Source organism: Ambystoma mexicanum, chromosome 7p (assembly GCF_040938575.1).
Source record: "Ambystoma mexicanum isolate Mex_15411 chromosome 7p, UKY_AmexF1_1, whole genome shotgun sequence".
NCBI lineage: Eukaryota > Metazoa > Chordata > Amphibia > Caudata > Ambystomatidae > Ambystoma > Ambystoma mexicanum.
The window spans coordinates 758,627,150-758,640,957 of NC_090939.1; positions in this window are offsets into that span (position 1 = coordinate 758,627,150).

Here is a 13,808-nt window from a genome sequence, read left to right on the forward strand (position 1 = left end):
CTCATAACATTGATACAATGTTTTTAGCCCAGCCCGGGTGCTTCTGCCTCGCCTGCAGTACATGCTGTGCACAGACTCACTCAGGCAGAGTAAAGGCAGAGTTTAGGCACAATCTTTTGTTTTGCTGTATATTTATTTAATGAATCATATCGCAGTTTGTGCGACATGATTCATTAAATATACAGCAAAACAGCGGTATTGTATCGCAAATTGCGATGCGATACCGCTTATTTTATGCCTTGGTATAATATATATTTGCATGCAATAACCCAAATTCCCTCATGTGAACTAAAATGTGCAACCGATACCGCAATCAAATGTGTTATATCGCCCCCAAACTCTAAAGTCAATGTTTCCATAACCTATTCTGTAGCTTCACCATCCCGTGCAAAACAACTGTGCACTCAACAATATAAACGCCCCTTCCCCTAAGGTGAAGTGAAATACTGACATAAAAGAGAAGCCCTGAAGGAGACCAGAAGGGCAGGGTGGACTAGGAACCAAAAGAGGCCCTGGATTTTTTTTCAAAGTGACCCCATATTGTACATTTTGAGCAAGCCCAACCTTTTTGAATTTAATTTTGAATTTTGAGGCATTTATAATCGCGCGCACCACAAACTAAATCGAATCCTGCCGCAGATGGAGCAAAGGCTAGTTGACAGTATTAGTCATATGAACATTTGAGCTATTGGAGAGTGCAGGACAGAGAGCAAAAAAAGAAGCTAATTACTTGAAGAGATAAGTCTTTAGAGCAGCACGAAAGGTCAAAAGGGAGTTAGACCTTCTTAAGTTCAACAGAAGACTGTTACACAATCTTGGTCCAGCCACAGAGAAGCTATAATCCCAGCTCGAGACACTTTTAGACCTTGGAATAGTCAGCAGGTATTTATCTTCTGACCTAAGTGCCCGAGCCGGATGATACAGTTTCAGTTCATTCCTTAAATAGAAAGGTGCCAGGCCATTCATGCATTTGTATACCAGGCACCACATCTTACATTTTATGCAGTCCTTCACTGCTAACCAGTGGAAGGAACAGTGAAGGCCTGAAGTTGAGGCATTTTTAGCTACCCCAAATACCAACCTTACTCCAGCATTTTGTGCTTTTTGTAAGCAGCAGATCTGTTTAGATGGGGCTCCGATTAGAAGTGCATTGCAATAGTCTAACTTAGAGTTGACTAAGGCTCCCACAACCAAAGCACGATCAGTGTCAGGTACATAGGGCAATGCTTGTCGCAGGAACCAGATGTTATAAAAAATGGATTGTACTTTGGCAGAGACTTGACCACCACAGCCCAGGTCACTCTGTCTGCCACACACATCCCAAATTATGTTTTACCTTAGTGGTGTATTTAAGTCTGGACCCCAAAAACAGAGGTGGCGGGGGGAGGGGCTACTTTTTCCCTCCTATGGATGTTTTGGTCCAAACAAAATAACTTCGTTTTTTTAGGGTTCAGCTGTAGCCAGTTTTATGCCATCCAGACCCCTATTTCCTCAAGAATCTACCTACCTTATCAAGAGCATCTTCCACATCATCCAGTCTAATGTACAGCTGTGTGTCATCAGCATAAGAGTGGAACCTAAAATGGTTTCCATAATAATCATCAGAGGACGGAGATAAATATTAAATAATAGGTGGGAAAGTGTAGAACCCTGTGGCACACCACAACATTGGGCAATGATTTCAGATATGAAGTCTGCCTGCACACATTGTGTGCACCCTGTTAGAAAATAGGTAAACCATTCCAAGGCACAGGAGTCCCCATTTACTAAATTCTTGATATGGTCTAACAAGATAGTGTGATCCACCGTGGCAAATGTGGCAGATAGGTCGAACATTACAAGCAGGGAGAGTTTACCTAGATCTCCCGCCTGCAACAGCCTGTCCCATAACACCACCAACACCGTTTCTGTCCCAAATATGGGGCAAAAACTGGATTGTAAAGGGTGTAAGAGGCCTTTATCTTCAGTATAATTTTGTAATTGACTTGTGGCTACTTTTTCCAGGATTTTTCCCGGCTATAGGATGCCAGCAATAGGGCGATAATTGGTAAAGTCCTCAGGATCCAAACTCGCCTTTTTTAGCAATGGAGAAACAAATGAGAGCTTCAAAGGGGCTGGAACTGCCCCCTGCATAAGGGATGCATTTACAAAATTGGTTACAAAAGGAGTGAGTTCTGAGGACAATCACTCAGCTACGAGAGCGGAAATAGGAAAAAGAGAATCATTCATAGGTTTCAGTTGTGGCAGAAGGGCACAAATATCCTTTTCTGATGCCTGCGTAATTCGAAACTAAACTGCAAACTCCCAGTAGGTCCTCTTTCCGTTGGATTAATGGATTTATTGGCGGTATTTAGTCTTGAAGGGAAATATACTGTATGAATCTCTTTGAAGTTTAATATTATTTTGAATATTCAGAATTTTGAAGAAAAGTTGAGAAAATTAGAAAATTTGAAAATAAACTACAAAAGAGGCCCACTGTGCAGAGGCCTACCGGGAAAACTCCAGAGTTCCATGTAGGCTCGTCCAGCCCTTCTAAAGGATTAAGGCTACAACACTAACATGAAAAACAGGAATCCAACAACAGCGTTAAACATAACATACTTCTACCCACCCTGGAAAAGGAAACCTGAGAAACCTTATCATTCTACATCCGGGCCACAACATAAAGACAACACTATGAACAGCATTCCCATCGCCTCCCAACGTTCCCTAACGCTAACTACACAACCTAGCCCCTGCCAAAGTCAGCTGGGTTAAAAAAAAGTTCCCCAAATGGATATCCAAACTGTCACAAGCCTTTCTGTTTCCCAGTTAGGCACAGCCCAGAAGACATCTCATCTTGCACCTCATCGTTCACCACACGTTGACAGGGGGGGATTACAGCCTGGTAACCACACCAAGTTCATCAACCGCCTAACAGATGGCTGAAACCGTCTCTTCTATCATCTTCCCCTTTGTGTCATAACAGGCAAGGTGATTGGGGAAGACCACGACCGCCATACACTCCATGATGAACAGGTAACCCTTCTATGGCGCTGTGCCTGGACACTGCCTGTATGCGTACCAATAGCAGGTCACATGACTTGGGTGCACCGTCTTCTCCTCCACTGGCATCACCATTTCTGTACTGGAAATGGTGCAGACAGGCTGTCTGGCTCCCTCTTCCATGGAGAGCATCTCTGTGAATCCCCACACAACCGCATGCACCCTCCACGAAGACAGGAGCCATAGTGTTGCTGGAGATGCAGACCTCCCCTTGTGCTCGGTACATTGCCAGCGCTCAGCACCCTCGTGGCTCTCCATGGCTGGAAATCCTGCGGCAGGGTGGCATGTTATTTTGGCTGGGGGGAACCTTGCAGGGGCATTGTCAGTAATGTTCTGCAACCTTCTCAGCAGCCCTCATGTCCTGATCCTCTACCTTGGACCGTCAACCTTGTCGCCAGTGAAATAATGGAAGATGGGCTGTTAACGGGCTGGATAGCCCCAAATAAACACACGGATACCAGCGTGAATGCGGCATACCTTCTTTAATTAAATACAAGGAATAACTGCCAAAACTCCGGCACTTCCTTTCCCCCCCACGTAATTTCCTTCAGTGACGTTTCCCCTCACTGAGGCTGCCTTAGAGGGCCAGCCTCCCGTAACAACACCCCCGGACAAATGTCCTTACAACATATTTAACTTAATTGTCTAACGTGCTGTCAACATTCCTCCACCAATCTGGGAGGCCTCTTGATGCTCCTCTGGGGTCGTCCTCGTGGCTCATGGAGTGAGCCGCCGTCAGCATCTTCATCAGGGTTTGGCTGATGCTGAACCTGTGGTCCGAGGGGGACCCACGCTTCATCGTGAATGTCAACATAGTCAGGGTCTGGATCATCAGGCGGTGGCCTCTCTTTTGCTCCTCTCATGACATGTTTGAACCGAGAACTGTTCCGGGTCACTTCCTTTTCTCCATTTGCGGCTGTTATCATGGTCCCTTTTACGGCAACGACCTGCAGTGGCTCAGGTGAGAACTGAGAGTCTGTCTTTTTTGTCACAACCTGTTGTAGCCACACTTCATCTCCTATTTGGAACTCCTTTGTTTGCGCCCTCCTCCTTCTGTCGGTCTGTTCCTGTGCTTTTTCTTTTGTTTCTTCATCTCTTCTGATGACTTCCTGGTCTGCCTCAGGCCGCGATGTTGGGTTATTGACCAGTATGGTTCTGACTTGGTATTTCACCATGAGTTCTGCTGGGGTTTTATTGGTGGCCTCATGAGGCGTATTTCGATAGTCTCTCAGCATCCTGCATAGCACTTGATACGAGTCAGTCCCTTCTATGCTTGCCCTTTGTATGGTCTTTTTGATGGATGACATAAACCTTTCTGCCATACCATTGGCCTGAGGCCATCTTGGGATTACTCTTTGGTGGCAAAATCACATATGTTTTGCGAACACCCCAAACTCATGTCCTCTGAAAGGTTGTCTGATTTTATCGTGTCCGGTATTCCCCACTTGCTGAAGACTTCATTGAATATGGCAGCTACATGGACAAACACTGTAGATTTGACACGTTTTACGATGGGAAACCTGGAATGTTCGTCGATGAATAATAGTAGGTAGTCTCCCACCTCGAGTGGGCCGTAGAAATCAACTGCGACTCTTTCCCATGGGTGTTCTGGAATTGTGGTCACGGTGAGCCGCACTGGAGGTTCTGGTTTTGCAGTGCACTGGCATGCCATGCAGTTCTTGACCCTTCGGTCGACCATATCGTCCATGAAGGGGAACCAAACGTTGCATCTTAATTGTCTTTTCGTGTTTTCGCTCCTCTGTGGCCTTCGTGGGCAGGTTTGATGATGTCTGATCGCAGTGTCGTGGGAATGACTATCTTGCAACCCCTTAGTAGAATGGACTTGTCCTGGACTGCTAGCTCGGTGTGTACTCTAGCCAGTCTTTCAATCTCATCTCTGCATGCACCCGGGTGCCTTTGGACTGCTCTGCGGAAGTCTTTCCACTTGTTTTTCTGTCAGACTAATTGCTAGAGCCATGGACGGGTCTGCTGCTGATGCTGCGGCAATGGCTTCAATGGAAACTGCAGGGGGTAGTGCGTTGGCAGTGACGTAGCTGATATATTCCGAGTCACCTGGCCTTGGAGTTGGGCTGCCAAATGGGTGCCTTGAGAGGTAATCTGCGGGTTGTTCTCGCCCCCCGGTCTGTGGATGATGTCAAAGTCATATTCTTGCAAGCGGATTCCCCATCGTTCAATTCTGGGGGGCATATTTGTATGTGGGTTGCCGAAGAGAGATAGTAGGGCTTGATGATCTGTGATTAAGGTGAATTTCTTTCCAATGATGAAATTATGAAAATGTTCGCACGCCCAGACGGCCGCCAGACTTTCTTTCTCTGCCTGTGCTGATTCTGGGGGAGCTAAAGCTCTGCTGGCATAGGCAACCACGTGCCTCGGATGAGTGTCTTGTCCACTGGTCTGGGCGAGGATGGCACCCAGACCCACCGGGCTGCATCTACAACTATTTCAGTGTGCCAATCAGGGTCAAAATATGCAAGTTTTTTAGCTTCTGCAAGGGATTGTTTGATAGTGTCGAAGGCAGATTGACACTCACTGGTCCAGGTGAAAGTAACATCTTTTTGCAGCAGGTGCCTGAGGGGTTCAGTTATGGTCGCAAAATGTGGTATGTATCGAGCGCAGTATCCGGCCATACCTAGGAATGATCTGACATCCACAACTTGACCAGGTTTTCCTAGATGAAAGATTGTCGAGACTTTGTCAGGGTCAGGGGTCATCCTGTCTGCCAAAAAAATGGTGTCAAAGAACTTGAGCTTGGCCTTATTGAAACTAAACTTCTCAATGTTGAGGGTTAGACCGACCTCCTGCACCACCTTGCACGCGGCCCGAAGGGCCTCATCATGTTCACTGCGTGACTTTCCAAAAACCAGAATGTCATCACTATAATTTAGGGTCCCTTTGATGGGTCGTATTATCTGCCGAATGGTTTAATGAAAAATTTCAGCAGCCGAGGAGATTCCAAAGTTCAACCACTTATAGAGGAACAGTCCATTGTGTGATGCGAAAGTAGTGATGGGTCGTGACTCAGGGTGAAGTACGAATTGGTGGTACCCTTGATTTAGATCCAATTTAGAAAAGAGCACAGCTTTTTTCAGTTGGATGATCATATCCTCAATTTTTGGTCCTGGGTGACGCTCTTGTTGAATGGCGGTATTGGCTACTCTCATGTCCACGCACAGCCATAGACGGCCACCCGCTTTTGCGACGATTATGAGAGGGGAGACCCATGGCGTTGGATCAGTGGCTGGTTCAATGATGTCATCGCGTAAAAGTTGGTTTAGTTCTTTTGAGACTGCCTCTTGTTGGTGGAACCCAACTCTGCATGGGTGTTGTGGGACTGGGCGGATTGCTGGATCAATGTGCAGTTTGATTGGTGGGCCTATCAGTCTACCTAGGCCTTGACACAGACGTGGCAATTCCTTCACAATCTCCTCTTTCGTGACGGTGGTGGTGACGCGAGATTCCAGATCCATTTTGTAAACTTGTCCCTGATTTCTGACTTGGGGTGCTGACGACCTGATGACGTCACCAGCCTGGACAGGTATGTTGATTAACCCTAGACATGAAGCAGTTTTGTAGCTCAGCAGGCATCACCCTTTGGTAGGGCTCCTGATGACATGAATGACGGTGTTGGCGGACTTGTCACCAAATGTGAGTCGTCTCTTCAATGAACCCACACTGTGCAAGGGGGCATCTGCGCCCCATTGATATATCTTAGAGGTTGTTGGGGTTAGTGTGGGTTTGTTCTGAAGTAATTGGAATTCTTTCTCAGCCATTATGTTCACCGTTGCTCCAGAGTCAATCAGAAAGCAAAATTGTTTGTGGCAGATGTCTATCTGTATTCTGGGCGCCTCCTGCGCCTCCTCCTCGTCCATGATGAGGTATACAAGCTCATCTTGGGCATACAAGTCGTAGTGGTCGCCTTCATAGCCAGGGTTTCCCTGTGCTCCGAGGTGAAGTCCTTGTCGCAGCGGCAGTGGTCCGTCATACTCATCGCACAGTTGTGCAATTGGTTCCTATGACTCATATTCTTGGCTGTCATCCTAAGGATATATTTCTTCCACCACTCCCATGTATCTTCTTGGCCTTTTTGGTAGGGGCGTGACTGGTGAGATTGATTTGGAAATATCCTTTGAAATGTTCTGTATTGCGGAGCTGCCCCACGAGTGGTGTGGGGAACGGTTTCCCTTCCCTACATACAGACTGAAAATGTCCTTCTCTTCCACAATTGCCGCAGTTTTGGGAGCGAGGGGGGCATGATCTGGCATTTGGAAACACCATCCCACACCTGTAACATTGTCTTTGCATGGTGGGGTCGATGTGCTGCTCGGGTTGCCAATTCTTTCGTTACCCTTGATGCTGCTTGCGTGGATTGCTGCTATAATGTCACTTCCATCCTGTTTGTTGACTGCAGTGCCTGTTATGTGTGTGGCTTGTTTCTCCACTCTCTCTAGTATTCATGCCATCTCAATCACTTCTCAATCACTTCCTCGATGGATACAGGTTTTTTTAGAAGTTGTTTCTGTAATGTTGGTGACACAAACCCTTCAATTACTCTCAAGGGAATTGCTTCATCTAGCGAAAATGCGTCAAATTGACAATGCGCGCCTTTGACTCGGAGCCTCATGATAAACTCATCCACTGTTTCATTGCTGCATTGCATGCACTGGTTGAAGATGTATCTTTCATAATCCCTGTTGGGGGCAATGACAAGACATTTGTATAAAGCTGTTATCAGGCTTGCAAAGTCAGTGGGTTCTGCTGGTGGAATAGTTTTGATTAATGTCTTTATTTCAGTACCCGCCGTGTTAATAAACATGCTGCGCAAATGTGGAGAGGTTTCTTCCCCTGCGGCATCTTTGAAGTTGTTGAAATCCTTGAGCCATTCCACCCACCTCACTCCTTTGTCGGCCTGTGGGTTCATGGAGAAGGGAGGAGGAGTGACGTTTCCCCTCACAGAGGCTGCCTTAAAGGGCCAACCTCTCGTAACATGGGCTCCCAGCAGGTAAGTTACATCAGAGCTTTATTGTCCTTAGGTCTGCTACATGTTCAGAGTCCACACAATGGTAGGAAGGTAGGTAGACGGAGACAACATGTAGATAAGTAGGAACAGTGGATTTTCCACACCCATCTAGCCAGCTTCTCTTTCTCAACTGTCACAACGGTACACTTAGAACTTAGAGACACACATGTTCCACAAAGCCCGGGCCCTATGACATCACACCATCTGGACACACACACACACCTACATATTCATTTATTTTGTCCTTTAATCACTTTTCCTTTTCTCTGTTTTTCTTTTTAAATTGCTTTTGCTCTTGTTTTGCTGTGCACCTTTCGTCACTTGTATTTCTTGTTCTAGTTTGTCAAGTATTTCTTTGTTCTATCTGCCATTCCAAGATGACTGCTTTCATTGCTGTTCTTCCTTGTACATCTTCTATGATCCCTTCAACATGGTGGCCGGTTATATCTCACATTGTCCTTCAACTGTTCTTGCTGTCTTCCACAATCTCTATACCATGCCCAGTGGCATTCAAACATTTTCATACTGAGCCCCCTATGAGTAAAAATATTGTATATTGTTTCTGAGCCCTCCCCCAACTCCCCCCACACCCTCTCTGGGCCCATAGGATGTTTGGGGGGGTGGTAGGATCTTTAAAAATTGATTAAGGTGACTGCTTTTAATAGAAATGATAAGTAGTTGAACATCTGTTTATATTGTATAATAAAAACAGTAATCTTAATTCCGTTTTAAAGGGTCTGCCCCCCCCCGGGCCAGCCCCCCAGTTTGAAGACCACTGGCCCATGGGATGAGCTTCCTTTGTTACTTTGCACGCTTACACAAGGGGTACTCTACCGGACCTATTTCAGAATTAATTACAGTCACAAGAACTGTTGGTGCAAGTTTTACTTTACAGATTGTGCACCTTCTCTTTTAGGAGTGGAGTCACGTTCATCGTTCGGGTTTTCTCTCTTATTCCGGGACACTCTCTTATGATTAATGGAGGGGGAGTACCCTAAAAGCACTCCACTACCCTCTCCTTTATTCCAGGTTATGTTCTCTCATGGCAGCCGTGTTGTGTCTAGGGGTGGGCCAGTCATCACAGACAGTCATGGGCACTGTCGGAGCACTGCACAGCCTCATCTTTGTTCTTGGGCCTATTCTTTCATCCCATCGCACTAGTGCACTGCAGGGGGTCGTGGAGGCTATGGGAAAACTGGAATCTTTCAAATATATTCAAATGGATATTCAGGCTAATGGTCTCTGTACGGATGGAGAATGTATCGCAACCGATCCACATTCTATAGGTGATCACTCAAAGAACTATTATGCTGCCCAGAACGGGGGCCATTAGAGGCTACAGACTTGAGGCCAGCAAGCCCTGGAGAATGCTGACCACAATCCAAGGAAAGAGATCATTTTCCAGCCGGATGCCGGATTAATCAAGCCCAGGGCTGCACCTGCCGCAGCATAAACAGGCTGCACCAATCAGAACAATGGCTCCTCTCTAATTACATAAGCTAAATGCACACACATAGAACCTGATTGGCAGCACTCATGGTTTGGTAATACAAAGCATCTCCACAGGAAATTGAAGCTTCAAATGGGGAAACACCCCTCTCCAGGAATCATGCCAGCAAAGATTGTTCCTTCTGTAATACTAATGTGTGCCTCTGTTCAGACATTTTGAAATATGTAATTTGCACATAAGGTGTATATTTTTGTAATCAGGACCACTGCTCTGTAACCAGAGGAAGGTTTGTGACATCATTAGCCATCAGGAAGCATCCCTGAGATGCGTCAAAACACTTCACACCGAGTGATTGTTGCCTAACCTGCCCACTGCCTAACCGACATCACCTCGATGCCCCTGGGATGTTTGTGTGCTATATAAATATAAATAAATAAATAAAACTGTCCGCTTAGCCTTTCAGGATGTTTTTATGTAATTGACCACATGGGTTTCTCAATATTTATCAACTGATTGAGAACTCAAGACAAAAGACGGTGGGGGAGGGGCGGAGTTAAAAAAAGAGGTCAGAGGATAACTCTATTATAAATTGACCGAACATGTTTCAGAAGGGCTCACTATGCAAAAAATATCAGTATTCATTCATTTATTTATTGGTGATGTATAAGGTACCAACTATAACACATTTCCTTAACAAAGCCCCAATAGGACTGACCTTTGCCGCCTTGGAACATTCAGACCAGTAAGTTCAATGCAACAACAACAGCAAGAAGACAAAAGTGCAAAAAGTGGAATTATACAAGGGCTGGCAATGGAGAGAGGAGGTGGTGAAGTGTGATGGGTGAAACAGTAAGGGGCCATTTTGCCCTGAGTGGAGTGCAAAATGAAAGTGTAAAAATGCTTTACCACTCATTTTGTGGTCCAGCTCTTTTCGTGCCCTTCCAAGCCATAGTAGAGGCAAAGCACAGTTTGGGTTCTACATGTTCAGGTACTTGCACTATTTTACAGCTGCTACCATTAATCACCAGTTAATACCATCACAGCAGTGACTGGTAAATGATTATTCCATGCCTACACAAAAACCCAAACATTTGGCATTGCCAATGCTTTTTTTCCATAGGTGGCTGCTCCAAATGTAAGACTCCGAACGGATTCTAATTTAAAAATGGCCCCCTCAGCACCTATTATTCCTCATCCATACATACAGTATTTCTTCAAACGTTAATGGTCTTTCCCCAGCCATAATCAAGCAGAAGCACTCTGAGTTCTGCAGTCATAGTAAATAGCTACAACGTGGAGGCCTAAGAACTGCAGGGCTGGCAAAACCACCCAAACAGGTTCATGGGCATTTGTTATTTATGTAACCAAACTTCTCAAAAGTCACTGCTGTGCCTAACACGTGTTGGTAGCAGCACAATGGTGCGACATGGCATGGGTATATAATAGCAGTGTGCCTGGCAAGTGCCTAATACTTATACATAAGCCAAAACTGTTGGCTTTCCCAATGCTTGTTTTTAACAGGACTTTAGTGAAGGACACACATAGAGGCTGAAGGCAGACCTGTCTAAGACATTTTTTATTACACCATTAGCGGGTTTACAGCTCCAATTAAGTCCTTAACTCTTGAAGGCTGCTCTGAGAAAACACTGCAAAGTTTGATGGTAAGGGTTAATTAAAGTAAGCTGAAAGTATTCCCATGAAGAGGTGTTTTGGACAGGGAGGGGACCCGGATCTGTAGACCCTGTCACAGAACTGTATGCAAAGTTATGTTATTTTATGAGTTGTGTTGTAATGTAACAGACACATGAACCCTCCATAAGTAGCATGTTTTTTAAAATCGTGAATTGACGTGATTCATGGATGATGGTTTGAGGGCCATTTTTTTTTAGGCGAGGGGTGCGCCACTTTTTTGAGGCGAGGGGTGGGCCACTTTTTTTTGGGTGTCCGGGTCTATTTCTTATCCCAGTCCGACCCTGCACGCAGGTGGGTGAAAAGGGCCCCCCACAAAGGTTTCTATTACATTTTCTTTTCTGGCAGGAAATGCAAATTGTTCAGAATGAATGAACGGAGTAAGAACGTGTGGGACTCCAATGCCAGCAACATCTGTCGTGGGCGTGCAGTCTGAAGGCGCAATGACCCTGCCATCGAAACATGTGAAGCTTGAAGGGAGACACGAGCCGTGTGGACTTGCGGCTCCTGCTGTCTGCGCCGATACTGGACCAGGTTGTTTCTGAATTATAGCCACGAGGCTGGTGTCGCATATGGTGTGCATCACACGTCGCAGCATTGCTGGCCTGCTGTGACTGACAGATGCCCCAAAGTAGAGTTGCTTTCGGGTAACTGCTCTATATTGAGCCCTGCACCGGGCATCAGGGAGGCTTTCTCGGAATGTATAACTAAGGATGCGCCGTTATCTTTTCAAGCAAAGCACAGAAGGGGAATATGAAATGGGAGCCACTTGCACGACAGCCTCCGGTCTGCAAATATGAACCAAAAAGGGCGTGCAGCTGTTTCAATGATTGATGGTCGGCGCATCCTGTCTTCTGTTCATTGCTCCCATTCATCACTCAAGTTTGTGACAATTATTACTAACATATTTGTGCCTAATTTAGAAGCGCGCTTGATCTCTCCTATACATTTTGATGGATATGCATCACCAGCCCAGCTGTCTACTTCCTACATGACTATCTCACTAGGTCAAACTTTAAGAAGAAAACTCAAATGCCCTGAAGATTTTTCATACATTACAATTCTGATCCTGGCCCAATGCATTTAACCAAGCAAACGGATTGCACACATATTTCCAAAAGTTGTGGTTTGAGCTTATATATATATCAACTGGCTCTTTACACAAACCAGACAGTTGTACCCACACGACTATAGATAATTCGGCCGACTCCCATTCAGCCCATGACCACACAGCCAATGTAACCACATTCTTAAGTATGCGTATATGTGATCAGCATAACCTGCAACCGAATTCGCAAGTCTGCTTATTATGTTACATTACCTTAAGTCTGCCAAACTTGTAACCATCACCTGAAGCCTGCCATTTATGTAACCATTGTCTTAAGCATGCATTACCCAAGATCTGCATTACCTGTAATTAATTTAGTAAGCTTACCTACCTGTAACCATTATCTTAATTTAGGCGCCCAGTTGCCTGTCGCTTAAGTGCGCAATACAAATGTTATAATAAATAAATAAATAAACACCCTCGTCTGCTGGTTATTTGATGAGCTTACTAGCTATGGAGTGGTTTTGGATGAATAGAAGTACCCTTTACGGTGTGCATCGTAAACTGGATCCTCTCGTGCCATGTAATGGGCCACATTGCTTACCTCCACGGTATTATGAGGGTCACAAGGGTTCATTGAACGGGAGAGGGATATCCCTGGTTCAGCATCTGAACAAAACACACTAGAGATCCCGTGCCTCTTTCTGTCCATGGCAACATCTTTAAGTGAGGAAATGTGTCAACATGAAGTCACATTAGTCCATTCATGATTTATCACTCAAGTAAGATTCCGCAAAAGAGGAGAAAGCCTACTAATTCATACTCTGCATTATCAGTCTATTGCATTCAATTTTAACAAAAAATCACATTGTTACGAACCTATAAAGTGTCGTGTGTACCCCATAAAGTGACTTATGCATAAAATGTAACAATATTTCAATTTCAACATACACAAACAAGCTCACAATTCACCTGATTGTGTTATAGCATTATGGCCAACTTTACATAAAAAAACATAAAGTTCTACAGCTACTGAAGACATGCGGTGCTGTGTATAGAAGCAACAACTCCCTTTGCTCCATCTACTATCCAGTGGGCCTTATAGTGGCTTGGTTATTCACAACCACGTAAGTGTAGGAGCTCATTACTGTGACCCAACATGTTTCGTTCCATTCATTTTTGGAACTTCTTTTGGGGATTTACATACAGAAACATTTCTACAATGTGGCACACATTCATCTCGGACAATATTACTCCAAGCTCGCAGACACATCTAATTCACTTGGCGTTGCTGGCCACATACAACACATAGCCAGATTCTGTACCCACAATATTCTATTCAACAGAGTTGATCATCTCCATGTCCTTAAGGTAACTTCCTCCTCAAAGCGAAAAGTTCATGGGCCTCATTCCGGGTTTGGAGCTAACCATGGAGTAAGCGTCATGGTTGCCTCCGAAACCATCCCAAATCCGGCATGGTGAATGGAGTAATTACCGGTCCATTCCAGGGTTGGAGGGACCGGTAATTCCCCATTCAC